General features: G+C 45.8%; 1 long non-coding RNA gene across 2 annotated transcripts in view; it reads right to left on the bottom strand.

Moving 5' to 3' along the window:
* Positions 1-15,750, bottom strand: part of LOC128339631 (uncharacterized) — a 107,185-nt gene extending 91,435 nt beyond the window's left edge. For both annotated transcript variants that reach the window (XR_008313141.1, XR_008313142.1), the window contains exon 1: positions 15,600-15,750. This is a non-coding gene — a long non-coding RNA (uncharacterized LOC128339631). The remainder of the gene's footprint in view (positions 1-15,599) is intronic.
* Between the last annotated feature and the right edge of the window lie 11,264 nt (positions 15,751-27,014).

The following is a 27,014-nucleotide window of genomic DNA, read 5'->3' as shown; positions in this document are numbered from 1 at the left end:
TTTCCCCTTTGGGTGCCTTCAGAGTATAATATTAATGCTTGCCTGAAGCAAGCATCTCGTTCCTTTTCTTTTCCCACCCTTCTACATTTAAATGTGTTCTTCATACCCTCCTTGAGCAATTACCTTCAGCAAGGCTGCCTTGACACAGAATGCCCGGGGGCTAGGCTTTTCTTTTTGCATAGAGAGTGTCCCAAGAGGTTGCTGCAGTATTTTTGAAATATAATTTGTGCGAGTGGTAACGACAAATGTCTGTCGTGCCATGTCTGTATCCCTTCAGAGACTTAAGAGGCAAAGTGATGTCTTCTGTTGAGCTGACTGTTATTGGCAATATAAATGATCTAGGTTTGGCATTTGACCAGCTCAAAAGGAAGGGAGGAGAAAAACTTGGTCAATTAACCTGTCAAATAACAGTTCAGTTTTTTAAAAGTGTTAATTTATTTGATATTAAATAAAATGAGAAAATTGTGGTATTACAAAAATGACAGTCTTTTAGAAGATTCCAGAATCCAGTTGTTCCCAGAAGCACCATGCCAGATCATAGGGAAGTCTTGCCTTCCACCGGGAAACACATTTCTCTGAGTGGTAGTCCTCACTCCATAACTAGAGACAGCTTGTTGGATGGTTTGAATTTGCTCAGCCAATACAATTATATATCCACCCCCAGCACAGTACCTCCAATCACTTTTGCTGGCGTCTATCTCATGTTTCTTTTTAGTTTGTGAGCCGTTTGGGGGCAGGGATCCATCTTGTTTGTTTGTTTGTTGTTGCTCTTTGTAAATCACTTTGGAAACATTTGTTGAAAAGCGGTATATAAATATTTGTTGTTGTAGTATATTTTGTGCAAACACAGCAAAAGAGCTTTGCTTCATTTTCAGCTTGGGTATGGGGTAAATTTTCCTATGTTCTGCTTGGGTGGTGTCCCCATGGATTATTTGTAGCTTCTCCTATTGCATATGGCTTGTTTCACTTGCTTAAGTCACATAGAACTCTTTTACATACAGTTGTCTTAGCATGATGAATGGAAATGGCCTTTTGGGCCCCTGTAGTCTTCTGTCTAACTTTCTCTGTGGCCAAGGTTGCCCCAGAAGTGTTAGTTTGATAATGTCCATAATCTAGCTCAGAATTAGGCAACCTTGTTTCTCTAGTTGTTACTGAACTACAAGTCCCATCACCCCAGCTGCAATTTACTGTAGCTGGAGATGATGGGAGCTGTAGTTCAGCAACAGCAGGAGAGGCAAGGTTGACTATCACTACCAGACTTAAAAAGGCAGGAGGCAGAAAAACTTGATTGATTTTACCAGCTGCCTTATAAACTCTATCCAGCTATCATCATTTATATATGTGCAAATAAGAAAGAAATACCCTTTTACCCAGCCAAAGACCATTGGCATCATTCTCTGTCCTCTCAGAGCGATGGTCAGACATCATTTAGCATTGTTCAAACAACTGGAAAGTCTCCTGGAGTTTTGTCGGATGTGTGTTTCCATCACATATTTGACTATTCTTCCACGATACATGTACAATATGTGTGTCTGAACCTCAGTGGGGTGAGGTGAGGCAGCTAAAGACTAGAGGTGTGCATGGTGTTGGAAGTTAAAGGACTTTGCGCTGTCTCTTGTCTCAGACAGTGGAGGACAGACTAGTGAGTCAGAGGGCTAGAGGGTCAAGACATTGGTCATCCCTTCTCCACTGCTCTGACACTATCCCTTTGAAATGTAGATTGGTACTCTTAGGGATTAACTTCCTCTCTCTCTTCCCTACCTGTCCTTCTACCTTGCAACATGGCAAGCTCCTCTCCATATGTGCAGAGAAGATGCAGAATCCATCTGCATCCAGCTAGATAGATAGATTAGAGATCCTAACTCCTCACTTTCCTATCTAGAATGGAGTTCCTTAATAAATGCCTTCTATATTGACTTGAAACTATGAATTGGCTCCAAGTTACTTTACTCTCAGTATACACGCATGCCTAAGCAAATTCCGCTGTGTTGTGCGTCTGTGCGCTCTGCTATAATGAGAAAGGGATTCTCTCACCACAGAGAATTTCCAACATGGAAATGATTTGGCCAGTTCAGTTCAAATTTGGTTGAACTAGTCCAAACTAGTTCATGATCCAGTTCAGGGGATATACTTGTAAAGGGGAATCCCGTGAGAATTCCCCTTTACAAGTAAAGGGGCATTCCTTATACTAAGGTGGGGGAAGAGAAAGGGTACTTAGTACCTTCTCTTTGCAGATGGTGGGGGCAGTGGAAACATCAGGGGCAGGGGCTCCTCCAAACCCAAAGAGGTTTCCAAGGTTTGAATTGAACTGGTTCACACATCCCTACTAGAGACGCAAGTTATTAATGGAAGCTGATGTACCAGCAAGGAGCAGATACTGACTGAAAATCTTTTAATGGTTTTATGGCCTTTGCCCTTCCTGAACTGCTAGGGCAGCCCTCCTCCTGTTTTTTCCTCTTCCTGAGAAGACCAACAGGGAGGAGACCCCGAGCAGCCAAATATGCTCTCTGTCTTCGGAACCAGAACTTTGTCCTGGCCCAGTGTCACCTCTGTTCCTGGGAACCCAGAGGCAATGGAGGGAGCTCGAAAGAAGGGGCCGGAATCTCACTAGGGGATGCTAGGTCCCCAGAGCTCCAGGACTCCTTCGAGGGAGTGATCAGCTCTAGCTACTGTCACTGGCTACAGTCTTGGGGTGGGCATCCAGGACAGGGTAGATTCTTCTTCATACCCTTCTTGGGTCAGTGTCAGACTAAACCCTGACAATTTGGCCCTGTTCAGGATGCTTCTCCACATTCATTTAATTTTTAATGCAAGTATTGTGGACTGTGGGAGAAAAGCGTTGGGAGAGAGTGTTCATCCTTGATAACCTTGAATCTCCTTTGAGCAAGTCCACAGCATAGTGCCCTATCCCTCTTGAATTCTGAACCATCCACATTCTGGAACAATGAGCAAAAAGGCAATTGGAATGGGAGATGAGCTATGAGGTGCTGTTTGGACTGCTGCACAAATTCCCCATGCTATGCTATTTTTTCAGGCCTGGAAAGCACCTCCTTTGCTCCTTGTTGGGGTTTTAAAAGGTCCTATCCTCTTTCCAATTTTATGCCCGATGGGTATTATCTGCTGTAGACCCTGTGATTATCAAGCTGCAGCTTTTATCAATAGGGGCTGCTTATGTGGTGGTGTTCAGTTTCAAGAGAATTTTTTGGACAGATGGATGACTTCTCCTCTAATTTGGAAGAATGACTTCCCTGTAGCAGATAATGGGTGCTGTGGCAAATCTATTCTGACAGCCGACAAGCATAGAGAATGGGCTTCCTCTGCCCTCTTTAATAGGATGTGGTGAAATGAAAAAGCCAGAGGATAGAGAAGTGTTTTCAGCGATGAATGAACAGCACAACATTTGGCATGTACCAAAAGAACCTCTACATCACAAACTGGGGTCAGTCCAACTTGTTGTCCACTGAGTTAGCTGCTTCTTAGCTCTTTTGTCATACTGTAGTGTAAAATTGCCTGTGACCTAATACAGAGCTGTTGATGAAAGCCTCTGAGAAGGGATGGAAAAAGAAATTTCCATAAAGTCAGGGAAGTCTTGGGAGGATTGGTGGCAGGATTTTCGTTTCATGCTCAGGATATAACTCATTTTGTGGCTGTTTTGGTGTTTTTAAATATGATCTTGATTTGAGTATTGCTTGGTTTTTGTTTTGATGTGTAGTTTTTTGTAAATCACATCGCTCTCCTGGGAGAAAGGCAGCATATAATCTCGGATTGGTGAGTCTAGATTTTTGTGATATTGTAATAGTGCTCATTTCATTCTCTTGAGCAACCAGAAATTTGTTTTAACCTATTCATTTCTTACCTGGTCATGCTTGCAGTCTGATACTGGTTAAGGAAGGAGGTGAATGTACATATCACAAATCTAAGAGTCCTTCTTCCCCTGACAAAAGCTGATCTGTCCTTCTACTCTTTTAATTTTTAAGCTTTTGATGACCTTTGCTTGGCCAGAAAGCTAACAATTCCCCCCTATTCAAGCTTCATCTTATCGACATAGTATTCACCCAGGGTACTTGTAGGCTGACATTTTATTTTTGTACAAGTCTTATGGCATGTATGTATGTAACTTCAAACTATAAAATATTTAAATAATGACAATGTAGTTCCTTAATTAGGTAGGATTTTTCTCACTAAAGAAAGCCTTCTTGGTCTGCCTCTCTCTCTCTCTCTCTCTCTCTCTCTCTCTCTCTCTCTCTCTCTCTCTCTCTCTCTCACACACACACACACACACACACACACACACACACACACACACACACCCCAGTCCTTTCTCATGATCCTGTGAATGGGCTAGCTGGCAGGTGGTGGGGAAGGCTGCAAAAGCCTGCCTTCTCCACAGATTATCCCCAGGACTGTTTGGGCACGTGGATCATGAGCCCAGACGGTCCGCTGCTGCCCCAGGCAGCATGGAGGTTCAGGGCCCAGGATGTGTCATCCTGGCCCCCAGATATCCCACAATGCACTGCACCAGTGTACGGAGCATTGTGGGGTTCCCCCCCAGCGATGGCTAAGAGCTCACTCTTGTGTCAGCACTGACTGGGAGCAACCAGTGCCAACATACAAGCTGCTAGCCCAGGTTAAAGGCATGCTGGCACCCTTAACCTCAGCTAACTGCCAGGCTCCCTAGGTGGGTTTGCTGCTGAGGTGCTGCCAGGGGCCAAGGGAACTCCTGGTGGTTCTCATGGGCAGCCAAGCCCAGGCTTAGCTGCCCTAGCCCAGTCCTGGCTGCTCGTGAGAACAGCGTCTCCCTCTCTGCCGCATAGGATGAAGCCCAGCATCCTAACTAGCCAGCAGGAGTGGGTTTTGGTAATACAATTTTTGGCCTGACATTTTATACAATTACTCCTTCACTTTTGTGCCATATGCCTCTTATCCTTGCCACCTAGTGAATAAAGGAAAAATGGTAACCACCTGCATGGAGCCAGACCCCTCTTCTGAGTCCAGAATCTCATGGAACCACTGAAGCAAGTTCATCAGAACAAAGGCCTCGCTAATTAAGCAGGGAAAAAGTCCAGGCATAAGCCAACTGGCCTTGGGGACTTGTTTAATTTCATTAGCTTGAGAGGAGCTGCATCATCTCAAGCAGTAATTAGTGTGCTGAGCATGTCCCTGTGCTCTTGCATGAGAGAGAATGATAATGATATCCCCAAGTTCATACTTCTTGGCCCTGCACTGCTTTTTCAAGATCACTAATCAAGTGCATTATTTATAAAGCAACATTCTGGGACAATGTTCAGGCCACACCCATCACACATGCTTGGACCCCATACTGTGGAGTTTAAGTAGGTTATGGGGTTGCTGGAATACTAACAAATGCATTACTTTTAAAAGTAATAATTTAGCCCTATATATATTTGTTATGACATGACTAGAATTCATCAGAAAAGACACTGATTTCAAACATAAGAAGATAAACTGTACATTTCTTTATACATGTAACCCACATTAAAGGTAAAGTGTGCTGTCATTACTACCATGAAAATATCCAACTTCATTTTAGAAGGCCAACAGTATGCATCTAAATACAGGATTCTGTCCCCTATTTTTGATGTAGTTCTCCCTGTGCCTTTGGATGGAATAAAAATCCAAACAATTTTCCAGTTATATGTTAAGCAGGAACGTAAGATTAACTTCTTTAAAAAACAACAACCCTCAAAGCCTAAAGTCTGGAGAGGTGACAAAACGAAGACCAATGAGCCTCGTAAGTGGCAAGTAGGCTGCGAAGCCAGTGAGTGGAGGGCTGAAAGTGAGCAAAACAGCTACAGGGACTCTGACGACAGCTTAGTCTTAATTGCTCAATGAGAAGTCTCAAGGCTTTACTGATTGGCCTCTTGTGTTACCTAACCCCTGTGGACCTAATAGCTGCAGTACCACTCTCTGGCCACCTCGAAGAGTGGCACCCAAGCACATCCAAGCTCAGAGAACTCTCCTCTGGGGAGCTGCGAAGTTGCATTAATTTCAATGGAATGTAGAACTAAGGTGTTAACTGGGATCAATCAAATTGATCATATCTCATCAGTCTTGAACTGCATGGCTATCAGTCAGTTTGGGGGCACAAGTCAAAGCCCTAAATGACATAGGACCTGGGTACCTGACGTGCCACCCTTTTTCATGAACCTACTTTGGTTTTACAAAAATCCTCAGAGGCCATTCTTCACATTCCCCTCTGCATTCTGAAGTGTGTGTGTGTTTGTGTGTGTGTGTGTGTGTGTGTGTGTGTGTGTGAGTGAAGGGTGGGTAACTAGAAAACAGACTTCTGTGGCTCCTCAGTTGTGGAACCTCCTTCCTCTAGGACACTCAGGTGCCACCTACTTATTTAAATGGTCCTTATTTGCCTGGGCCTTTTAAAGTTAAGGGTTTTTTAAAGATCTGTTTATTCTAGAGCTGTATCTGTTTTTAATTTGCTGATGAGACTTTTAAAAAATACTGATGCTGATTATCTTTTTAATCTGTGAGTCCTCTGAAAATCTTATGACTGAAGAGTGGCATACACATTTCTGTAATAAGGAAATAATACTCACCTCGGAAGGCAGGGCCACTGGGAGGAAGGCCTCCCACCAGGGGTGTAGCTATAATTGAGCGGATGGGTTCAAAGAACCTGGGACCCCCAGCTCCACCCCTCCTTATTTTCTTCATTATTTCCATCACTCCGAGGGGCTGCCAGGAAGAGGAGCGAACATGGGCCCCCTCTCCCCTAGCTACGCCCCTGCCTCCCAACAAGCCCTTTTCAGGAAAATGGTGAGCATCCCACCCCATCTGCCTCTTGTTTCTCCATTGCAAATTGGACTCTCTTTCTGTCACTTTGCAGCTGTGTGGCAGCAGCCAGGGTTCCCAGCCCCGTATCTGTTGCCAAACAGCCATTGCATCTCTTAGGAGCCTTAATTCCGAGCATAATCCCCTGCTAACTGAGCAAAAAGGTGCCTTTTAAAAAGATGATTCTCTTATATTTAGTAGGGGGGAAGCCACTGGCCCTCTCTAACCCCAGCAGATCATCCCTCCAATGGCTGTTGCTTGTGTCTACCTTATGTTTCTTTTTAGATTGTGAGCCCTCTGCAGACTGAGGGAGCCATTTTATTTATTTACTTTATTTTTCTATGCAAACTGCTTTAAGAACTTCTGTTGAAAAGCAGTATATAAAAATAGTAGTGGTAATTCTCCGTCCTGTACTAATTTCTACATTTGTGCAATGTGCTATTGAAAATCCCGCCCCCCCAATGACCTTGGCACACAAATGCCTTTGACTTTCAGAAAGCTTTGTGTTCCTGTATTTCTAAGGTGCTTTTTTTGGAAAATCAAATGTCTGTGATTGCAAAAATCTTTCTTTCTCTCTCTCTCTCTCCTTAATGTGCATCAAGCATAGAAATCTTTTGAATGTACAAACCACATTCAGAAAGCCGTGTTTCCCCCCCCCCTCCTTTGCTTTGAATACTTTGCAAAGTTGCTTGTAGCGATAATACCAGGAAATTCTGAATGGTGCCTACAAGCTTAAAACGTTTCCTTCATGCGATGAAATATTTAAGACCACTTTGTGGATGCTGGGCATGAAGGAAAAGGATATTGTGTTTTATTTTGTTTCAAAAAGAGGGCAAGGCAACCTTGAGCAGCCCGGTCCTTACAGTGTTCTGTTGATGCAGGTCTCATGAAAATGAATGCGACTTGAGACTGGAGAGTAGTTTGAGGCATGCATCCCAAATATTTCTCTTACAAATATTGTCATCAATGCCTGGAATTATGCATCAGCCTTCAAATAGGATCAGGTTCACTCACAGTGCAGCTGACAGATACATAGAAGGTTTGATGAAAATATATTCATTTGAAAATATAATTTCTCTGTTGGTTGCTGTGTTCTTGAGCCTCAGATTGCCTGGACCATTGAGAGAGGTTACAGAGCAATGAATGCTGCTTTTTCCCTCTCTCTCTCTCTCAAATTACTTGTGAAGTAGTAGGGCAGCTAATATGTTATATATTCAAATGAAAGGTTTTCAAAAACAGAGTTCAGCTGAACTGCAAATTCAAATCACAAAGGTGATGGACTTAGAATTGACCTTTATCTTGTCTGTCTGTCAGGGATTTCCAATAGGAATTTTTAAAAATTTCAAAAATGATTCCTTTGCCCAAAAGGCAACACACAAAACCAGACTGTGGTACTCATGCGGGTGGGAAAGGAGGAGAGGATATCTGGGTGCAGGTAGGTGGTGTGTTTTAATTTGGGAAGGGAAGCCACTGAAATGATATCAGTCAGTTCTCATGCCATCCCATTGATTAACTAGTGCAATAAATCAACTAAGGCTTTAACTTTGCAGATTAAAATTTGCCCCTTGATTAATTGATGTGGCTGCTATTTCAAGCATTTCTGTTTTATAGCTGGTTCCCTTATAAAGTGTGCCATCAAGTTGGTGTCCACTCCTGGCAACCACAGAGCCCTGTGGTTGTCTTTGGCAGAATACAGGAGGGGTTTTAATTAATTAATTAACATTTTATATCCCACTCTTCCTCCAAGGAGCCCAGAGTGGTGTACTACATACTTAAGTTCCTCCTCACAACAATCCTGTGAGGTAGGTTAGGCTGAGAGAGAAGTGACTGGCCCAGAGTCACCCAGCAAGTATCATGGCTGAATGGGGATTTGAACTCAGTTCTCCCTGGTCCTCGTCCAGGATTCTAACCACTACACCATGCTGTCTCTCAGTGTTTACCATTGCCATCTCCCGTGCAGTATGAGAAGATGCTTTTCAGCATCTTCCTATATTGCTGCTGTCTGATATAGGTGTTTCCCATACCAGCGGAGATCTGAAGAGGCAACCTCTGACTTGCTAGTCAAGTCATTTCCCTGCTGCACCATTAGGTGGCTGGTTCCCTTATAGACACACAAAAATCTTATATAGATTTAACTAAAGGTTAATTCAGAAACAACTCTATTTTCTTCTCCTTTCCCTCCCTGACTCCACACCCCACCCCTCTCTTCAGGATCCTCACTTGAACAAACTTCTCAGCAAAACAACATAAATGATTACTTAAATGATACGACTCCCACCCACCCCCTTTAAAGTATGCAAACAAGCTTGGAATCTGTAATTGTCTTGTGTCTATGTCTTGTATTACTAAAAAGTGTTTGGACTGAAATATATCACAAAATCTGTTCCTAATGTAGATTTGGGGCATTAACAATGCACAACTTGGGTTATTGGTATGCTGTAGACACTTCCCCCATTTCAGAAAGGCAACCAATATGGCATTTTATGGCTTTGTTGCTTCACCATAGCAATACAGAGCAAATCTGAGCATTACATAATCAGAATCTGGAGATTGCTATACGCAGAATAACTCTTGGAAAGATAGTTTCATGAATGATAAACTATGCAGAGTCCTTTTCTTCCTGACACTATTTATATCTATGTAGTGATCATATTGCATATTATTCAAAACTTAGTTTCAACAGCACTTTATGAAAATAGAGTGTAAATATATCAGTGTGCAGTGTGTATAATTGCTGCCACTTGAAATGATAAAGCACTACCAGTTGATCTTCATAAAATAATAATTGTTGCTGATACAGTGGCTTCTGTTTGAAGCCTGAGTACAGCAACTTCAGGGAAAGCAAGAAAATACTGCTTCCACTCTTACACACAGAAAAAGGTGGGCAAACAAACCTCTTTTTATTCAGTTTGGCTCACCTGAGGACTAGAAACATGCACATGAAACATTGGCTGCATTCACGTCAAACCAGAGTTAAACGTGGCCAAGGCTGGTACGCCCAAATGCGTGAAACTGGTTAATGGCTGAAAGTGACCTCTGGCTTGCCTTGGCAAACTCCAAATTGAACTTTTGGTTCTCTCTAAGGTTGGCTGCAGACACCTGAGGTTTTGACGCCGAAGCATTATGTAGGACTCTTGGCGCAGTCCTAACTACGGTTTCACGCTGATTTTCAAACTGCAATCATAGAGGTGGTCGTGCAGACCCGCCTGAGGATATGGCTGCTCCAAGCCTTTAGTACTTCTCGCTGGCAGCCTCTCAAAGAGCCAGCCTCGCCCCCCGCTCCCCCCCCACCCCAGATCAGCAATGCAGCTATGGAGTTGCCAGGTTACCGCGACTCCACCAAAACCAGAAATCCCAGACTTGTCAGCCTCTCAAGCCTCACAGTCACTCAGGGGCATTCTCTCTTCCCTCTCTGTCCCTTGCTCACCCCACCTGGCAAGCAGTAGGAAGAGGGCATGGGATGACAGGACGGGCACTAAGTGCTTTGCTCCCTGAGAAGAGAGCAACAGTGATGTATGTCCACAAGCACTCCAAATGGCAACACCCCATCACAGCGTCAGGAGGGGAGCAAATGCCCATGGGGGGAGGGGGTCCCAGGGCAGGATATAAAAGGCAGACCCAAGCAGGGAACCCGGAGCAGCAACATTCTTTTTTCTTCACATATAGGTTGGGGAAAGGAGACCAGCCCCTTTCCCTTGGGGCTTTGCACTCCCTAGGATGACTTATGAGAAGAACCATCTGTGCGGACTAATTTCAAATGCACAAGATGGTATTCTAGGTGCACAAGGTGCTGCTTGCAATATATGCTGCAAAGTACCCCATTATTCCACAGAGCACTTTCTCACGAGAGTACTTTTCTCTGTGGGACTCGATACCAAGCCAGGATGCTCCATGTAGGAAAGCTGGGGGATGGGTACTTGGGTGAGTGCTGTCCTGGTCTTGGTGACTGCCACAAAGCTGCTGTCAAACCCTGCTCCCTGCCAGCCCGCCAACCCACATGGAGATGTGCACCTAAATTGAGAACCCACTGTCCTGTGGTCGCTGGAAACCAGGGCTCTCATCTCCCGGGAATCCCCACACATTCGGTGCCATGCTGGATTGGACCTGGGAACTTTGAACAGGTTTAAAGGTCCGTCCATCCCAGAACCCAGTGTCTCCCTTGTCCATGCAAACGGCTTGTGTGGTGACAGCCCCCAGCAGGGATTCCTGAGCAGCCAAGTTATATTCTTTTCACAGAAAGGTTGGGGAAGGGGGGCCTGGCCCTTCCCCTTTTGGGGGTTCTTGATCAATGCCAATCAATGGGGTCAGTAGTGGTAAGCAGGAATCCTTCTTGAAAGATACGGCCACCCAACCCAGGGCACACTGCACAACCACAAGAGCGAAAGGCCATGGGGACACCCCACACAACTCATGAGAAGGACCATCAGAGGGGAGGGGAGAGAATTGCCAAGCAAATTCAGTCATAATGCCTGATGGCAAAACATCCCCTTCCCCCACAGACACCTCCCTCATGGGAGTGTCAGGCCATGGATTGCATGGCACCAGATTTAGAGAGCCGGGCTCCCTAAATAAAGCCAGATTGCTGTATGGAAGGAAGCCGTGGGGAGGGATACCCCAGAGACTGCTTTCCTCATCTTGGGGACTGTGTCCAAGCTGTCACAGAAACATGCCCCCTGCTAGGTAGTCTGCCCATGCTGACATGTGTGCCCTTGCCAGCACCCTGGAATGGCCACCTTGCTGTCCTGGCTGGCTGGAGAATGGAGGCTCCTCTCGCCTATGATTCCCCTCAATCACAGTTCTGCATACAGCACGACACTGGACTGGGACCTTGGATTCTGAATGGGTTTAAAGGTCCATCCCCTCCCTCCCCTCCTCACAAGCGTCTGGACCACGGCACATGGAGCGTCTAGATGTTCTCTCGGTGCATGCCAGGATTCAAAGGGTTTTGGGGGAGGAAGGTTGCAGAGAATCTTTTCTATTTTTTTACCATTGAGAGTTGGGGCCCCCACACACAAGCGGGGCCCCCTTGGGTGTGTTGGTGGGTGGGTAGGCTGGCTCAACGCGTGAGCTTGCATTCAGTAGGTTGGGCAAAGCCCTTGCATGGGCACATCCTTCCTGGGTAGACTGGCCCACTCATGAGAGGGTGAGCCTGGTTGGAAGCAAGCTGCCAGACAGATTTCAGCTGCATGGATTGTATCCACCATCACAGGGCATTTAAATGGGTTTCAATGACTTTTCCATGCTGAGGGTAGGTGGAACACTCCAAAAATGCATAATCGTGCTTGACATGCCCCCTTCCAGACAATCATGGCTGCCCCACTGATGTGGTGACACTTTGCTGGAATCTGGAGGCCGAGCAGCAGAGAGGGGTTCCCCTCTCCTGCAACTGAGTGGAGTTTGGTGGGCCTTGAATTGGAGAATGTCTGTGGAGGTTTCAATTTGGAGTTAGAAATTGAAACCTCGGCCATGTTTACCTCAGGTTTGGTGTTACTTGTGAATGAGTCCATTGGCTCTGGTGGCTGCCCCAAATCAGGCTGCCCCAAATCAGGTATAGCTCTATGTGCCGACTGCCCTGCAACTCTACATTTTAGGAAAGGATTGGTAACTGTCTTTATTGATGATAAAAGGTCAGTCATGGGACTAGAGTGGCTCTATTATGTTCATCAGAATTATTCCTGTAGCATTCTGGGGTCTGGTAGGGAAGGCTGGAGTGTGTGGTCTCAGAAGGCAAGTACCAGATGTATTACTTGAGGAACAACATGTGCCACTAATTCACTGTGTACCCTTTGGTGTCAGCCAGCCTCCAGGAAGAATGATCACCTAGCCAGCAGAGTAAAGATAAATGATGCTGTTCAGGAGATAGCATACATGTTTATGTAGGGAATTGGGGAATAAGAACTATGAGCAGGAGATGGATTATAAAAAAAAATTGTAGAAAGGCAATATTACTTACTTGGCAGGTTCATTTCCACCATCCAATAAATACCCAGTCAGCTGGTACGTTTATCACAGTACCTAGCTAACTCCATCTGTATGGAACTGTGTTAAAATTTCTGGTCAGAAAAGGGCAGGGGGAAGAGAGAGGGAGGGGAAGGGAAGAAGTGCGAGAGAAACACTTGCTTTCTCAACAAAATATATTCTTGCACTCACAAATCTGAAGATAAAGCTCTCTCTCTCTGCTACATCTCAATTCATTGTCTCAAAATAAAATAAAATTGCTGAGCCAATGTGGCATGCATTTAGAGTACTTTGCAGATCTGCCAAGTGGTCAAAGGTCTAGAAAAATGATGTCGAAACAATAATTAATTAGCCGACTCTCTTTAGAATATTTGCTTAGGGAAAACTGTAGTAAATTAAGATGCTTATTCCTGAATGACAAGAGCATGAGGAATGACAGGGAAGAAGTGAGGAGGGTAAGAAGAAAGAGGGAAATAATTCTTGAAAGAGCCCAGTTTTGCTTCCATTTGGACAGTTACTGGACTTTCCTCAGCCAATGTATTTGGATTCAGCCAGGATTTTTTTTCTTCTGGGTAAACAACTTCAAGCTGTTGTTAGCACTAGATAACAAACCATTCCATCCAAAGTGAAAGTAATTTACTGTGTGCAAAATGAATGTACCGGATTATACTGCCACTACAGGCCTTTCCTACAGTAATCAAACTGCTTATCCTCCTCCTGTACTAGTTTCCATGCCTTTCGTGTAACCTGAGATCTACTGAACTGAAATTGTAAATAGGCTAAGAGTGGCCCATATATAGTAGAGTATGATCACCTCTTCTCGGACAGATAAGAAGCAAAGCTGAACTGACATTAAGTATGCATCTGACTCAGGCTTCAATCATGACAAGCCCTAGAACACGCCCTCCAACATTTTATAGATGAAGATAGGGATACACAACCAGTTCTCATACCAAGGATTACTGAGCAATCCCCCCCCCCCCACTGCTGAAAACTGGACTCCTTCTGCATTTGCTGTGTATCATGCCTTCAAGGTATGTATCCATTGACATGCAGATACAATAAAGACTTGATATATCATCCACCCACATGGAGATTTAATTTCTAGTGACTCTGGGGAGGAAGCTGAATCCTAAAGAAGGACAACTCTAGAAATGCACATAAAAAACAAGACAATTGAAGAAGATATCCCCAGGAGGCCAAGTGATTTACCAGGGACAGATTCCAGGAAATAGAGACTGTCCCTTGTAAATACTACAGGCAGCTGGAGCAGATGTTGTCATAACCCTTAGTCTAACTTTAGTCTGATGATTAGGCCATAGTCTACATCTGATTTTTCCTCAGGAAGTGCAACAGAAGTCTTGAACTTGCTCCAGATTCTCATGGAAGACCAGTCTTTTTCTGGGCGTGGAAGGAAGGATTATGGCTACACTGGGAAAAGATTCTGGTTGTATCCCGGAGATTGAGGTGATTCTCATGACCAGCCGAAACTGGGCTAAGGGAGCCCAGCCCGGTTTGGGCTGGTTGTGTGCTGCAATAGGAGCTGTGCAGCTCCTGGCGATGGCTCGGCAGCAAGCCCACTGACGAAGCCCACCACTTAACCTGGGTTTCAGGTGCGAGAGTGCCCCAAAACCAGGTTAAAAGATCATGTGTCACCACAGCATGGCTCCGCACTGCGGTGACCCATGAGTAGCCTCCTGGCCGGGAGGCTACAACAAGCCTCCCAGTGTTGGGGGGCTCCCCACGATGCCTTATGGCACGGTGCCTTATGGAACTTCCAGGGTCTGCCCCGCTGAACCCCGCCGCCTCAACCGGCTTCTTGATGGAGCCTGTAATCATCTGAGCAGCCGATCTGGCCGCCCAGGGAGTGCTGCCTGATCATCTGCGGGGAGAGTGAGTCAAACCCACTCTCCTTGCAGCCCTGTTTTGGCTCTACACACGGATCGTGTGTAGATCCTTATTGTGTTGGGAAATGGTTGACGAGAAAGAGAGACTGCTTGTGTTGCTATGGATTGTAGGAATTAGAACACCTCACCTCAGCTCTGCAGTGGCCCAGAGCCCATCCTCCTACTTTCCCCAGCAAGATAAACTCTTAAGCATTTTCCCATTAAGAGAAGACCCACCCAAGAGAGGAGCTTCTGAATTGGAGGCCCGGCACTTCATGCCTTCTCTGTTAACTGCTGTTCTAGACAAAGTGGGAAGGTAACTTTGATTTACCAGTATTCAGCCTGACTGCTCTTATTCATTGCTACAGCCCTTTCAAAGCAGTTTATACTCAGGATCTGCTCACAGGAGGAGCCTCCTGGTCCTGATTCCCCTTGTAAGGAATCTCTCAAGACTGTTGTGGAGGAAGAAGGGGTGCTTCTGTTCTTCCCGATCCCAACATAGCACCCCACCTTGATAGTAACTGATATTTGATATTAATTCCTCCTGACCTGGGTATAAGTGCTCCTGTTTTATTGCTGCTTCCCTCACAAATACAAAGGGATCATATATACATTTAACTATATTCAGAAACAAATCTCCTCCCCATCCCCCTGAGCCCCTCCCTTTTCCTTTCTGACTCCACCCTCAATACTTCCTACAGGATCCCCACTGGGACAACGTGCTAAACAACAAAACATGAAAGATAGTGGATAGAATACAGCAGCACCCATGTCAGGATGTGGTTGTTTTTGGCTAGGCAACATCAGACCGAGCCCTGCCCCAGCAATGGCTGCTTCTCAGCCTGCTTGCTGCTCCCGCACCATCTGCCACCTTCTGCATCTGCCATCTTCTGTCTGCATCCTTGGTCCAACCTTGACCCTTTGGCTGGATGCTGCGGTTTAGACACCCACCTGCAATTGGCTCTGCCTCCAGTTTCACTCTCTTCTGGCTCTGTCCCAGTGCTCCTCCAAATTCTGCTCCCAATCCTGTCAGCTCTCCTCTGCAGCTCCCTGCCTGTTCAGCTGCTTTCATGGTTAGGACTGAGGCTGGAAGAGAATGCCGCATGCTGCTAGGGCACAATGTCAACACTCTTGTGTTGGCAGAAGTCCTGGGGAAATGATAGGGCTTCTTCTGGCAGAGAGGTCTGAAAACTGAATCCTTAGCAGTGTTTCCCTAGACTCCTGAGGAAATAATAGTTTCTCTTAGGCATCACACACTTTTATTCTCAACAGAAGTCTGTAGTAAATATTCTTCTCCAGCATGTGCCTCGCATGCAAACACGTCTGTTTGGGTGTTATAAGGAGGGCCAGAGCTGCAGAACTCTGGGGATGCAGCTCTAATGGATTCACAAGGCTGGCTTGTTTAAATGGGATTTCATTGTATTACACAGTGGATATTTTTTTTTAAGGATGTGATTATTCCAGGCCTTATCCTCTTGCTGTGATATGACCACTTTTGGCACCGCGCTGAATGGCGTGGGATTAGTGTGCCGGCATTGTACAAAGTGACTTAGACATGTTGTCTTTCTTATTAGCATGTGGTATTGTAGATCATTTTACAGAGGCAACAGCTGCAGCCATTACTCTGGCAGTTATGTCATAATCTGGGGTGTTATTTGCTGCTGGCAGCAAAAATTATTCTGCCTGCTTATCAATATGTTGAATTTTCCCTTACCTGAAACTATTCATTCCCTACTACTGCCCCCCCCCTGCCCCCACCATAACAATCAAAATAGATAAGTGGCTGCACCCAGGGATTAGGGATGAGAAACCCGGTAACTGTGGAATACATGTGACACTCACTTGTACTCTTCCACTGTTGTTATTGCTAATACAGTAATTGTCTAGGCGGCAATCCGAAGTGCTCTGTTACATATGCTCAGTTGCACGTAAGTTAATAGCCTCTCTCCTGAACTTCCAATACTTCAGAGATACACATGGAGCTTCGTGCAAACAGGGACTCCTGCATTCACTTAATGTGACAATGCAAAGAAATGCAAGCTGGGATCTGAATTGCTTCTAGCAGGATGGATGTACCACAGTGCAAATTATGGGAGCGGGAATCCACCTTTCAAGCTGAGGTTCGCCTGGTCAAAAGCTTGAGTCTTTAAAGATGGACATGCCTGCGGAACCACAGCCCTGGAATGGCCTGATCTGGTTCGGCCTCTGTGCCTGTTCAGCGGCTCATGTCGTCGTACAGAATGCTCTAACTCTAAGAGGCCTGATGAAAATTTGGCTCAAGATCAGAAGGATCCGAGTAGCTACATAATATCTGCGGCTCTTCAGTAAAGTATACTTAGGCCTTATTCACACATTATATGAATGTGGGGTGTGGAAGAGAAACCCAACCTCCATACATTCATCTTATTTACTCATTCTGTTTTACTTAGTAAAGCTATACCCCACCTTTCCAATAAAGTTCAAGGCTGCTTACAGGGATTTCAGCATAGATGGCCCATCCATTAGGCCATCACCTAGGGCACCAATTCTCCCTCCCTTTCCCTCTCCAAGCAACCACTGACATGTCAGACTTGCTGGGGTGCCTATCTGCTCTCTTCCTGGAGGGGGAGTGCAGGGGTGAGAGAAAGAGTGAGCGAGCAAACCCAACAATGCTTTGCTTTGTTCTCTCTCCGGCCCTGAACTCTTTCCCATCCCAGCAACTGAAAAGCCTACACAGTTCAAGCTAAAACTGGGACTTCGGACTTCTTGACTGGGGCGGGGGGTGGGTGGCAAAGTCAAACTTCTAGAGTGCAAAAAACTCTAGGGCCAGCCAAACAAAGTGCAGAATAAAACAGCCATAAAGTAGCACAAAACAATCCAGGGGCCTAGCCACTATTGTGCGAATGGGTTCAAAGAACCTGGGCCACCAATGAAAAGGGCCACCGAAGCCCCGTGGCTCGGGCTCCAGAGGAGCCCAGAGTGAACTCTCCCCTCCCATGCCCGGGTTGCCCAAGTGAGCTCTCAGCCTGTTATTTCAGGCAGTGCCAGCTGCCTGTTTGGATGTTTTCCCCTTTCTCTCCCTCTTTGGAGAGAAGGGAAAAATGTCTTATCGGACAACCGGCGCTGCCTGAAATGAAAAAAAAAAGAGAGTTCTCCCAGGCTCTTGGCAGCCTGGGCTGGAAGGGGGAGTTCGCTCTGGGCTGTTCTGGAGCCTAAGCCACGCCCTCCATGTGTGTGACATCATGCACGTGGGCGTAACTGGAGGGGGCCACCAAACAGGGCTGGACCAGTCTGCTGTTTGGCTGGCTCCATGGCTGAAACAATCTATAGAAGCTAAGGAGGAGGAAAAAAGCAAAAAATAATATAAAGAGAGCCAGCGTGGTGTAGTGGTTAGAGTGCTGGACTAGGACCGGGGAGACCCGAGTTCAAATCCCCATTCAGCCATGAAACAAGCTGGGTGACTCTGGGCCAGTCACTTCTCTCTCAGCCTAACCTACTTCACAGGGTTGTTGTGAAAGAGAAACACAAGTATGTAGTGCACCGCTCTGGGCTCCTTGGAGGAAGAGCGGGATATAAATGTAATAATAATAATAATAATAATTAATTTATAGCACTCAAACAATTGATCAAAGCAGAATCAAAAAGCCAAATACAAAGGCCCCCTTTGGATATCACTAGGAACCTGAGGCAAACTCACCTCAGGTCTGCCACTGTGATGTCAGAATGATTAGCATCGCGGTTCTCAGACCCAACTGCAGTTCTGATTTCTACCCCAAACCTTGAAATAAACCGTCCATCAGTCTGTAGTGTGTTACACTTACCTAACCGAGGATCTGTTCCCTCCAATGTGACATCTAGATTGTGAATGAACTTCAAACCAGAGTTAAGGGAGGAAGTTCCTCCCATGGGTTACTCTCCAGCATTCTGGTGTGGGCTGTCCTTCCAGGGTCAGAGGAATCTTGTGCAGCTAGTCCCGCCCCCTTTGATGCTCCAGACGGAAGATTGTTATCATCTGGGAGCATGCAGGGGGATGGAGGCAAAGTGTGGGTCCATTTTTTTTTCAAGTGGGGAAAAAAAAATCAAACTTTTAGCTTGCCCAAGCAAAACTGTTTTCACCAAACAGCAAAACACCAACAGTGAAAGGGTGAGATGTGCTTAGGGTTGCCATTTCCCCTGGAATTTAGGGTAGCCCCCGGATTTTGGCTCCTCCACCCAGCTGCTAAATTCCACCCAGATTTACATGGATTTCAAATGCACTGCCCGGATTGCCCAGATTTTACTCTAGATCCAATGAGGGCAGAGAAGGAGGGGAAAGTATACAAATTTGGCAGATAGATAGATAGATAGATCAAATTAGTTGCTGCATAATTTGCATAATATGCAGATTAGGCAACCCTGATTTGGGAAGTTTGAATATGGCAACCCTAGATGTGCCCCTCTGGGCAGTGACTTCCACAGTCTTGGAACCGTCACTGGGAGGCCCTTTCCCTTGTTCCTGCCAACGGAATCCCACCTAGAAGTGGGAGCCTCAGAAGGTCCTCTTCAGATTACCATTGAGAGTGGCTAGGATTATGGGTGGAAACTGTTCCCTATGTGTGGAAATAGCATTCTGATCCCACTTAGTTTAGGGCTATCAAGGTGATAACCAACACTTTAAGTGGTGCCCAGAAATAAACTGGCAGTTACTGAGGCTGGAAGAAAACTGGGGTAACGTGCTGTATCATATTGGCACTGGCATGTTGAACAAGCTGACATTTTCAAATACTTTTCAACAGGGGTGCAGCTAGGGGGGAGGAGGCCCGTGTTTACCCCTCCCGCCGATGGCCCCTCGGAGTGAGGGAGATAATGAAAAGAATAGGGAATGGTGGAGCTGGGGACCCTTCTGAAGCTGGGGGCCCTGGGTTCTTTGAACTCATCCACTCAATTATAGCTACAACCCTGCTTTTAAAGCACTTTTGAAAACCTCCACATCCCCACATAGAGTGTGTTTCAATAATTCAACCTGAACTCAGCTCTAGGACCCTGACATTGAGCCTCAGTCTGAGAGAGTTCCAGAAATAGAGCCCCTTAAGACAGCACCTGTAGTGCCTGGACCCCTCCATCCCCGGTCAAAGGGACCCCTTTGGAACTCTAACCCTGGGAAAGCCAACTCCTCCCCTTCCGTGCCCTCCCTGATATCTGTACATTAGTGCTGGCGACAGGTAAGGCAGGATCAGCTGGAGAGGAGGAGGAGTTGCAGACTCCAGCCCAGAGGGCTGTCCCTTTAAGACTGCTGCTCTCCTGAGCAACCTAATGCTTGCCCCTGGTATAAAGCAGGGGTTCTTAACCTGGGATCCATGGATGGGGGTCAACAGGATAAGTCTAAGTGGTCCATGGAAATATTTTAGCTTCACTGAATTTAATTTGCTTCTTGGTGAGCCAGAATAAAGTTCTTGATAATAACAATCAGGCATATTATTTTCTCCCTCTAATTTTTTTAACTACAGCCATGTGAAAATATATTATACAAAAATGATGGGGTTGATGGCAAGTACTTGGAGATCTGGAGGGTGATCCATAGGTTCAAAAGGGTTAAGAACCCCTGGAGGCTTTACAGACAGGGCTCCTACCCTGAATCTCCTTCAGAAGAGTGTGTGCATTCACACACCAGCCAAACTTACCCCAAAGTCCCTTTGAGATCCTTGGACCCGCTCCACACACAAAAATCAGGCTTTGTCTTGCAAATTCTAGCTTATCTCAATTTATTTCTGGGTTTTTAAAATGCTGGTTTTAAGCTACTTTTTCTGAAAACGCCAGAGCAAATAGGGAGAGGCACTGATTAGAATCAGCAGCATGATAAGAAGGATAATCTCTTTAGAAATGCAGGTGTAGCTATTTAGTACTCTCTCTCGCTCTCACTCTCACTCTCTCCCACCCCCCATTGGCTAGGAGGAAAACATGGTGGCATGCCATGTGAACTTGCATCAAAACAAAACCTGAGAGCAGAGGAGAGGGGCAGCTTCCTTCAATGCCATGAGTGTGATTTGAAGTGGCTTCGCTCAGCATTTACCCCTCATCAAGAAGCCACGTGCAAATAACTCCCTGGTATAAAGCATTATAATATGATGTCTACAATGTGGTATCTTTTAGGGTGGAGAGTATACACCATGTTTATCCCATAAGGATACAACCTTGTCCTTTACATGGAGAAGGAGAATGTTTCTTCCCATCCTGCACAAACCATTTTGAATTTAATTCCAAAATCTTAGCCAAGGCATTCTCTGCATTGGAAATAACCATTGCTTTCTTCTTCTCCTCCTCCTGGAGCAGTTGGAGATTCTGGCTCCCACATTGCCTCCTTCCAAATCTAATGGAAGGAGGCAAAGGATGGATGAGCAGAAGCTGGCATTTTACAGCAGCTTTTGTTTGTTTGCTGTCAGAAAAGGGCAAAAGAAGGGACAAGGCAAATCCAGATCGTTAACCTGCAGCAGCTGACATTATTATTGGTTTTTAATTAACTACCCTCCCCCAGCCAGCTGCATCAAATATCTCCTCCCACCCACCCCCATTCTGCCACCTCCTCTTGAAACCTCATTAAGACAGAAGACCACAATTACACTTGGAATCCAGGGTCACCTCTCCTAGTTTCACTCTTTTGCCTGATCTGCTTTGTATGGGTGAAGGGCAGCACTGAGTAATGCAATATGTATCGCATTCTCTTCTGATTCTCTGGACAAAGGGCAAATCACTGAGAAATTCAAGATGGGTCTCTCTTTTGGCATCCAACAGGCAAAAAGAGAAAATTGCAGTTCATTCTGGATAGCTACAGCTCTTATGGAGAATTAAAATGCTGAGCCTGTTACTATAGTTGCGATAGCAGCTTTTGATTGCAGCGATAATTAAGATTTAATGACAAAACTGAGGACCATGACAGAGGTGAATGGGAACATGTTATGAATGGCTACATTCTTGCCTGTTTGAAGTCCCACTGGGCTGCACTGGAAAATTAATGAACCGTCCCGAGTGCTTTCTCATGCAATAAATCCTATAGCTGTCTATGGTATGTTTTTAGATTGACTAAATAGGTGTAGTGCTTCTATATGGGATACTTTGATACCAGTGACTGCAGGATGTGTAGATAGGGACCTGTGCTTTCCGAAAGCAGAATTAAATGAAAAGAAAATTTAAACCCTGCAAGTTGAAGACGTGTCATGTAAATAGGGTTGCCACATATATTGCTGGGTTGCTCGAGCCTGGGTTGGCTGGCTCAAGTGAGAAGCCTTGGTGTTTATTATTTCTTTATTACATTGATAGACCGCCCCATCCAGTGTTCCCTCTAACAGGGATTTCCAGATGTTGTTGACAACAATTCCCAGAATCCTCAACTGCAATGGCTTTTGCTTGGGGATTATGGGAGTTGCAGTCAACAACATCTGGGAATCCTAGAGGGAACACTGGCCCCATCCAAAGGCCCTGGGTGGTGCACAACAAGTTTAAAAAGACATAAAAACAAACACCATTTAAAACACACTGCTTAAAAACAATATAAAAACAATTCTAAAACAATTCAGAACCAATTAAAATACTTAAAAATAATTTTAAAATCTTGGAAGGCCAGGCCAAACAAGTAAGTTTGTAGGGCTCTCTTAAGGGCCAACAGCGAGCCTAATCTGCAGATATCTTCCAGGAGAGCATTCCATAGGTCAGGAACATCTACAGAGAAGGCCTGACTCCAAGTCGCTACCAGATGTACCGGTGGTAACTGGAGATGGACCTCTCCAGATGACCTCAGCGTGTGATGGGGATCATACAGAAGAAGGTGCTCTCTAAGGTAGCCTGGACCCAAGCCATTCAGGGCTTTAAGAGGTAATAACCAGCACTTTGTATTTTGCCTGAAAACATATCGGCAGCCAGTGCAAATGTTTTAAAACTCACATATTATGGTCTCTCTGAGTTATCCCAGAGACCAGTCTGGCTGCTGCATTTTGAACTAACTGAAGGTTCCAAACTACATACAAAGGCAGTCCCATATTGAGCATATTGCAATAGTCAAGCCTGGAGGTTACCAGCTAATGCAACACTGTTTTGAGATCGTTCTCTTCAAGGAATGGACACAGATGGCGAATCAACTGAAGCTGATGGAAAGCACTCCTGGCCATAGCCTCCACCTGAAATACCAGTATGAGGCCTGGATCCAAGAGCACTCCCAAGCTGCATACCTCTTCCTTCTGGGTGAGTGTAACGCCATCCAGCACAGGAAGATCTAACTCATCCCTCAAATTCTGATCCCTCACAATGAGTACCTCCATCTTGCTTGGATTCAGCTTCAGTTTGTTATTTCACATCCAGCCCATTACTGCCCGTAGGCAGGCATTTAGGGACTGAATGCTATTTCTTGATTATGAGAAGGAGAAATAGATTTGGGTGTCATCAGCATACTGATAACACCCTGCACCAAATCTCCTGATGACCTCACCCAGTGGTTTCATGTAGATGTTAAAAAGCATTCATGACAGAATGGAGCCCTGAGGGACTTCATATAATAGCTCCCATTTCGAAGAGCAACCATCACCAAGCTCCACCATCTGTAATCTGCTTGAGAGATAGGAGTGGAACCATTGCAAAGCAGTGCCTCCTATCCCCAACTCCCCAAGGTGATCCAGAAGTATACCATGGTTAATGGTATCGAACACCGCCGAGAGATCCAAAAGAACCAACAGAGTCACACTCCCTCTGTTGATTCCCTAGTAAAAGTCATCCATCAGCCTAACCAAGGCAGACTCACCCCCATAGCCTGCTCTAAAGCCAGTTTGAAATGGGTCTAGATAATTAGTTTCCTCCTGGAGCTGGTTAGCCACCACTCTCTCAGTCACCTTGCCCAACCATGGGAGATTGGAGACCGGCCTATAACTATCCATCACTGAGAGATTTAAGGAAGATGCAGTCTAACCATTGCCTTCTTCAAACAAGGAGGCATCCTACTCTCCCTCAGCGACGATTTAATGATATTAACTAGGTCATCTGCAACAATTTCCCTGCTAGATAGAAGCAGCCAAGTTAAGCAAGGATCCAGAGAACAAGTGGTAGACCACACTACCCCAAGCAGCTAGTCCATGTTCTCAGGCATCGCAGATTGAAACTGATCCAATCTAATAATGCAAGAGGAATTGCTGGACACCACCTTAATAGGCTCTGCAAAAACAGTGAAGTCCAGGACGGCCCGAATGCAAGAGATTTTGTCTGCAAAGAACCCATTAAAAGCATTGCAGCAGAACAAAGTCTTCGGGGACAGGTTTAAAATGGAAGGAGTCTGAATCAAACTCCTCACAACCCAGGACATCTCTGCTGAATGTGAATCTGCAGAAGCAATGCGTGCAGACCAGAACTGGGATTTTTTTACTGCATGCACCACTTCTGCATAAACCTTCAAATGGGCTCTATGCTGTGTTCTGTCAATTTTGAGCCTTATCCTCCACTTGCACTCCATTCACCTACCTTGCTGCTTCAGACCCCGCAACTCCACTGTATACCAAGGGGCCACTTTTAAAGTAGGTTGGAAGGGATGCTTAGTGTTGGAAGTTAAGGAATTTGCGCTGTCTTTTGTCTCAGACAGTGGAGGACAGACTAGTGAGTCAGAGGGCTAGAGGGTCAAGACATTGGTCATCATCCCTTCTCTACTGCTCTGACACTATCCCTTTTGAAATGTAGATTGGTACTCTTAGGGATTAACTTTCTCTCTCTCTTCCCTGCCTGTCCTTCTACCTTGCAACATGGCAAGCTCCTCTCCCTGCACCATGTGTGCAGAGAAGATGCAGAATCCATCTGCATCCAGCTAGATAGATAGATTAGAGATCCTAACTCCTCACTTTCCTATCTAGAATGGAGTTCCTTAATAAATGCCTTATATATTGATTTTAAACTATGAATTGGCTCCAAGTTACTTTACTCTCAGCATACACACATGCCTAAGTAAATTCCGCCCGTGTTGTGCCTCTGTGCATTCTGCTATAGTGAAAAAGCGATTCTCTCACCAAAGAGAATTCCCAACACTTAGGAGCGATTGCGTCTACTGCCCTGGTGAGTTCCCTATTCCAGGTTCCCACCAGGGCATCAACAGAATCACTGACAGGACCAACATTAAAACCCTCCAAGTCTTTTTGGAATCCTACTGGGTCCAGCAGTCATCTCGGGCAGACCATCTTAATAGGTTCTCCACCCCTGCAGGGCTGGATTGTGGCTGTGAAACCAACCTTAACCAGGTAGTGGTCTATCCATGACAATGGGGAAACCACAGGATCCCCCACCCATGAAACACCCTGATCAGAACAAAAGACCAAATCAAGTGTGTGGCCGGCAACATGAGTTGGTCTTGAAACTATTTAGGATAGGCCCATAGTTGTCATGGCTGCTATGAACTCCTGAGCCGCACCAGACAAGTCAGCCTCACAATGGATATTGAAGTCCCCCAGCACTAAAAGTCTGGGTGACTCCAACACCAACTCTGAGACCAGCTCTGTCAGCTCAGTTAGGGAGTCAGTTAGGCAGCAGGGTGGATGGTACACTAACAGAATCCCCAATCTATCCCTAGTTCCTAGCCTCAGAAATACACAGTCAGTAGAAGCCAACTGTTGCACAGGGGCCCTGGTAAGGGAAAAGGTATTCTCATGGACCACAGCCTATCTATCTATCTATCTATCTATCTATCTATCTATCTATCTATCTATCTATCTATCTATCTATCTATCTATCTATCTCCATACAGGTCTCAGTTATACAAGCCATGTTGGCTCCCTCATCCATGATCAAGTCATGGATGATTTTGGTCTTATATTGAACTGACCTGGCATTGCAGAGGAGGATGGCGAGGTTCAGTGTGTGTAGCTGGAACTGCTCCCTGAGGCCAGAGAGCTGACAGGGCAGCTGGAAGCAGAAACAGTTACTAAATTATTGGTTTTCCTTCCCCTGTAATGGCTAGCTGCTCTGCCAATGCCAATTCTTCTATTCCCCACCACAACAGCGATAGCTGACCCAGAGCTGCTGGATGCACCCCCTCCCCCACCCTCATCACCTCATTTACCACTCAGTCACAACCAAGCCAGAATCCAGGACAGCCAAGATGCAGGAAAAATGCTTCACTGTATGTCTAGATGCTACAGAGGAGTAGCTTTCCACACGATTACATAGTATGCTAGCTTTTCGAGTAGCAACCATGTCCCCTTTTTTGTCAGTTATTTTAGGACTATTCAGGTGTCATCTTTGTGGCGTGGGAACTGGACAGTTCCTTTCAGCACAAATATCAGAAACATTTGTTGCCAGCACTGCTATTCTGAGGGCTCCCAGAAGCGGCTCTGCTTACGTTTAGGACTACAGGCTTGTAGTTCCCACTCTTAACATGCTTAGGAGTCTCATGGGATCATTGGCTCCCCATTTGTTGGCCTATTGGGGACAGGTCACTTAGCAGACAGTGGGACGGTCGCCCCCAGATTCAACCAGCTGCCAAGTGAATTGAAAAAGGATTAGCCTCACACCTTATATTATGGAATGTCTAGGTAGACTGAGTTAGCTTTTGAGTTAACTCCATGCTCAAGGTCTCTCTGTCCAAAGTTCGACCCTTTACTTCCCCTCCTCTGCAGTTGCCTCAAACAAGCTAACGTTAATCACCTCAGCAGGAAAAGTCAAATAAGGCACTGCAAACGCAACTCCCTTCTCTATCACAAAAGAGCTAAGTGGGCCATAGAAACTCAGTGCTGCACTCATTAAAATTACTGATTGGCTTACCGGGTCCTTCCGAACTAACGTATATCCTCTTGCACGTCCATTTAGTCAATTTACATACAGGTTGTTCTTGACCATTCATGTCATTGTGTTTTACTCAAGGACAGCAAACAAAGACAATGGATCCTTTTGAGGTCCATCAGAATTGCCCTGCTCAGGAAGGAGGAATGGCTGGTATTTTGCATCAGGGCCCATTTTGGGCTATAACTAGCCCTGGTTCATGTGCATAGCACCCATTGGAAAAACAGGGACAAATGCCCCTGGGTCCAGAGGGTCAGCCCCCACCAGCAGACTGGAAAGCCCCAGCCCTTGCCCCGCTGCTGCCGCACTTGACCCACTGCCGCTGCCTCTGCACCGCCATGCTTCTGCCCTTGACCAGCTGCTGCTTCTTATCTTTGCCCCCGTGAGGTAAGAACATAAGAACAGCCCTGCTGGATCAGGCCCAAGGCCCATCTAGTCCAGCATCCTGTTTCGCACAGTGGCCCACCAGATGCCGCTGGAAGCCACAGGCAGGAGTTGAGGGCGTGCCCTCTCTCCTGCCATTGCTCCCCTGCAACTGGTACTCAGAGGCACACCCTTGAGGCTGGAGGTGGCCCACAGCCCTCTGAGTAGTAGCCATTATAGACCATTATA

Source organism: Hemicordylus capensis, chromosome 1 (genome assembly GCF_027244095.1).
Source record: "Hemicordylus capensis ecotype Gifberg chromosome 1, rHemCap1.1.pri, whole genome shotgun sequence".
NCBI classification, from domain to species: Eukaryota; Metazoa; Chordata; class Lepidosauria; order Squamata; family Cordylidae; genus Hemicordylus; species Hemicordylus capensis.
The sequence above is the reverse complement of the archived record's forward strand: the minus strand, read 5'-3'. Positions and strand labels throughout refer to the sequence as shown.